This window comes from Trachymyrmex septentrionalis, unplaced genomic scaffold, assembly GCF_001594115.1.
Source record: "Trachymyrmex septentrionalis isolate Tsep2-gDNA-1 unplaced genomic scaffold, Tsep1.0 scaffold43, whole genome shotgun sequence".
In the NCBI taxonomy this organism is placed as follows: domain Eukaryota; kingdom Metazoa; phylum Arthropoda; class Insecta; order Hymenoptera; family Formicidae; genus Trachymyrmex; species Trachymyrmex septentrionalis.
In genome coordinates this window covers 2,670-8,412 of record NW_017305601.1, presented here as the reverse complement: position 1 = coordinate 8,412, position 5,743 = coordinate 2,670, and positions in this window count along the sequence as shown.

The window sequence follows — 5,743 nt, the reverse complement described above, 5'->3', positions numbered from 1 at the left end:
ATATATATATATATATATATATATATATAATGTTTTTCTTCGTGGAACTAAAATCTAAAATAGCGATGTGTGTGTGCGCGCATGCCGCTCGTATATAAAAAAGAAAAGGACCTAAAGTTCCAGGACCGAAATCAACTTTCAAAATTCTCCCAAAGAGTCAGCTTACGACAGGTTTTTTAAGCTAGTTTTTACTATCCAGTCGTGTGTTGCTTGGGTTTTAATAACTGCGAGAAATAGCGTGTGTGTCAAATCAAGGAGACGAGAAAATATTTGCGTATATGATCCCCTCGGATAATCCTCTATTTCCAAATGCCTGCCCCTCTCCCGCAACCGTAATTAATCTTAACATAACTTTGCATAATTAAACTTACAGAATCTAATATAACAATAATTATTGTAAAGATATGCATACATACGCATATATACATACGTATACACATATGTAAAATATACTTCTACGTGCGCCTGACGTCTACGAGTCGTGTAACGTTTGAATACGCGAGTTCGGGGGCCTTCCAGCGCAGCTATACATATTTTCTAAGCCACAGAGCATGTGATGTTAGGAATTATTGCGTATTTTAATCAATAATCATAATAATAGCGATGAAATCGTAGGAATAACTGCGCGCGCGAGCGAGCTATACAATCGCCACCGAGATCGGTTGCCACGGCGCGGTCCTTCGATCTTTCCACCGCGACTAGTAATCTTTTTGTTGTTTTGTGACATTCCATGTTTCCAAACTGTATGAACAAGAGAGATCGAAGCCACGCGTGTCGCGAGCCGCAACTATTACGCCGCACATCGCACGACGGGCGATCGCTACGTAATCGAAGGATTCCGTCTCGGAACATTATGTGTCAGACGAGAATTGCTTTGTGGGTTAAAAAAACGTCGTTCTGCTCTGTTCTGAGACGTTCCTCGGAGACCAAGCGGCTTCGGACTTTGACGTAACGACGAGGGACCGCGATGCCGATCTCGGTAACGAGAGCTTGCATGTATTTGTGTGTATGAGTGTGTATGGTGCGTGCATGCATGCATGCGTGCGTGCGTGTGTGTGTGTGAGATGTATCTTAAAGAGCGTGATTGCTTGCCTAATGAAACATAAGGGAATCTTTAATTGTGACAAAATAAATGATGATAAATCGTATCTTTGAATAAAAGTTACATAAAAATATTCGTACTTTGAGATGTATGAAAAATATATCTGAATATTATATTTACTTCTATTAAGTTTTCAAATACTTGACTTTATATCTAAACTACTTTTTGTACAGGGTATCCCGAAATTCGTGAGTAATATTATTGCAGCGTGAAACTTCGTGTCTATGTCTCTATGAGATAATAAGTAACGAAATACGTTAAAGTTACAATTTGAAATTCCCTTAAGTGAGTACATGTGGTACGTGTTAATGTTTATGGACAGCGATGGTGCTAATCGAAACCCCAATACGCAGCGATCGATGATTTTTCTAAAAAAGAAATAATAAAATAAAATAAAACGTCGCGGTTATTTTGATTCTTTATTTTAGAGAAACACTTGTAATGATACCGCAACGTTCCGAATTTTCCTCACAACCAACGTGCCTCGAAGTGTTGTTTTTTCTTGCGAGCTTTTTAGTTCCACGCGGAACTGGCGTTACGTAATACGAATAAAGAGAGAATGCCGTATTTAAGTTGTTAGTTTTTTTGAATGTGAGAAAATTAGTGAGGTGTGTGTGTTCCCACAATCTCATTAGCGAAACACGGTACATTGGTCCGCGATCGTCATTTCCTCTCCCGCATTCAGCAGAGAAAGAGCAAACGAAAAAAATGCAACATTCCAAACATATTCACGCTTCATGGAGAATTCTAAAGACCTCGAGATACTGCCATGTTCCGTGTGCACGACAGAGGAGGCGAGGAGCACGATCGTGCGCCCGTAACGCATCGCCGAATCCGTTTGAAACACGCGCGGAAATAATCAAGTCGCGGAACTCAGTGCATTTAATTAAAGGAACCGGTTCGTTTTCCTGTCTTCTTCCCTCCCCTGCTCTAGCTCTCAGAGCCAGTTGCAGAAACATTCTTTTTTTATCGAATAATTACTAGTAAGCGTTGATTCTGTAAATCTTATGAATTTCATAATTTATTTATCATGCCAAGGGAATCGATCACTTATAAATATATTTTGTAAGTTGTACAGCATTCAAGATACTGTTTTTTTACTCGTAGCAAACGGCTCGCGAGATATCAATCAATTTGCAGCGTTACTGCAGATTTATTGTAAAGGCTGCTTTTTTAATCGCGTTTTGCTAATATCTGCATTTAAGATATCGCTACCATATTGCTTCCTCCCGTTGTCTTAGGCTTTTAGAAATGATAAATGCGGCCTGTCAAACTCGTCTGTCACGAGAAACGGAACATGGCATCGGGGTGAGAAACGAAGGTGCCAAAAAGAAAAGTATCCCTTGCTACAAGCATTATGTAGAAAATCGTCACACTCGTCACCATCCGTTGCCTCATGACAATAAGGATTTTATTGTTCTCTTGTAAAATACTGTATATATAAATGTGTAAAATATAACGAAAGAGATTGTGTGTGTTTTGTAGTAGCGAGCTTGACATATATTGAATTTATTTAGGGTAATTAAAAGGCAATATTAATTAAAAAGATCATATGATATCATAAAACGCCGCATCCCTATCTTATCGAACTCGCGTCGCAACTCGAGCCATCATTCTTGGAAACGTTGCAATCGCGAAATTATTTTAAGTTCGAGTCGTTCATCATGATTCTGCCGATGATTGATCGATCTGTCAGGCTGTGCGAATCTGGTAGTCTGTCGTGTGTGGTGCATCTGCAGTGTATGTGCGTATACGTATGAGTAGTAAGTCTTTATGACTCGCGAATGCGAACCAGGACGAAGTAAAGGCAGCCAAGCAAGGTGTAAAGTATGTAAACCGATTGCATCTATACATGTATACATAGCTTCGTCGAGTATATAACGAACCGCGCAATTGCATCGACAGAAAAACGATGCAGTAGCATCGCACGCATACACAAAATACACACACACACACACACACACACACACAAACATATACACAAAAACACATGCACTCACATAAAAACACATAAACACGTATACATACACTTGGTATGCGCATTACGTGCGCGCCTGCGCGTGAAGAGTGGTATACATATAAGTTTTTTGTTATTAAGTATCATTGAATTTATTGTAATGATGTACTCTTAAGTAACGATCACGTAATTATTGCTAGAGAGAGTGTTATTTATTTTTATTTGTTGCGAATTTATCGATTGCCTTCCATTTGAGTAAAATAAATAAATATAAAGTTATTCGCTAAAGTGTTATTTCATTCTTTGCCTTCCCATCCTTCCATGTCGGATTGCAATTCTTGAAAATGTGGAAAATTCTTGGAATTTTAGATAGCGCAATCGCTTCAGTATATTCTCCTGACAGTGTTGATTTTGAAGAATTTTAATTCGAAAAGTTAAATTCTCGAAATTGTGATTCTTGAAAATATTAGAAAATTCTTGAAATTTTATATAGTACATCTTTCTTTCAGATTCTTCATATAATACTTCTTCATTATAATACTTCATCGATTTTTTAGAATTCAGATATTTGATTGATTAACATTTAATTTTTATCCGCGATATCTGTACATTAAAAAAAATTTCAAAAAATAAATTAATTATATTTACAGTAATAGAAACTAATCCTATACTCAAAGAATATGTACATTGTAAATGTATAAAAGCTGAATGTTGCAAGAATTAATTCATATTCAGTCCATAGTAGTTGTTGCTACGTAGAATTATAATTTGGTTAGTAATTAAATATTTAAATGTTTATATAAAATATTTAAATGTAGTGATAGAGTACTTATTAATTTCAAAAGATTTCTAAGAGGCCCCCCGCCAATTCTAATCGGCGATCTTCTTTTCTTTGGACTAGGAACTGAAATAACGTGTTACTTGACACCATTATCATTACTTTTTTGTAGTAAATTATTGAATTATCGAATGAGCGTAATGCTTATTATCGCCAATATCAGAAAGAAACCTGAGAGAGGCCATGCCGGCCTTTTTCCTGTTACCGTCGAAATCTCCCGTATACTACCCGCGCTAGTACATCCATTTTCAATTTGGAAACTATATGGCTACATACATTTTCTGACACTATCGATAAAATCGTATCGTCGAAAGTAGATGTAGTTTGTCTCTGTACTAAATCCTCAGGATAGAAGCCTGCCAACTATTCATAGGAGGGATAATTTAATGAGTCCTTGAACGAAAAAAATTTAATTTCGCATCTCCTACATATGTAAATAAAAATTGTTGAATTTTAATAAACGAAATTGAAAATTCAAACAAGTTGGTTTAGTGAATTTTGTCTTATCTCTACAGAGAGAGAGAGAGAGAGAGAGAGAGAGAGAGAGAGAGAGAGAGAATATTTATTTTATAATATCCTATAAAATTACGAAGTTATGGTTTTTTATGCAAATTTTCAATCCGTTTTTATCAAATATAATTAATAGTACGTATTAAAGTCTCTATAATTACTAGCAATTATAGAGATTTTTAATAAATTCAAATTTTTCTAAACATATATTGTCAATTTAAAATATAATTTAGCAAAAACGAGTGATAGAGGCCCTCCACCCTCCCCCTCCGTCCCCCCCAATTTTATCAGCGGTCCTCTTTTCTTTGTAAGAATACTGTCCCATAAAAAAAACGAGCTACTAATAAATTTAGTAACCTGTTTTTGCAAGTAAGTATATCTTTAATTTATTTTTTCATTTTTATGTCAAACTATTTTATTGTATTTCGCTAATAAAATTGCGAAATAATTTTTTTAATATTATTCTTTATCGTAATCCTTTATACATTTCGATTACAGTTATAATAATTATTTACACTACAATATACAATTATCAATACTATTCAAAATATAATAAAAATGATAATATAGGAGCATAATTAACAAATTTGAGTAATGCGACATTATATGAAAACATCGAAAATACATACGATAAGACAAATTTTTCTAAATCAATGTTTAATAAAATATTGACGAAGAAGAAATACTAACAACAATTAAATTGTATTTATTATTAATTATTAATTTGCGAATATAAAACTTAAGAATATCGCGATAAAAAATCATTAATATATTTATAACAGCATTTTCATCGTTTAAGATGAAAGAACTATTAATAATCGAAGTTTCTTCGCTTTATAATACGCTGGTTAGTATCCGATACAAAGAAGAACAATCTATCTTCATAGTGGAGAGCGAACTTAATGTATTCTGATTTTACGTAAAATTCACAAGATCCATTTGCAAAGAAAAGTTAAGCAATCCGTCAAATATTAGTGATCTCGTTACAGAAGGGTGTGAATCCCAAATCTTTCAGATTACTTACGATAGTAATAATTTTAGTAGCATGTCAATTACAATTACCATTTTTATCACATCTTTAATATAATATTAAAATTTACGAGAAAATATGTTCTGCCACACCACTAAAAATCATATCAGAATAAAAATAAACGAATATATAATAATTTCCTTATGGAATAGTGGTTACGAAGATAGAATATATTTAATAATAATAAAATACATGCGTTAATGTAATTTTTTATATGTATGGGTACAAAAGTTTCTCGGATACCAACTATTCGAGATAAATCGAACCTAATAATAACGGGATTTTAAAGAACTATATGCTTTTATA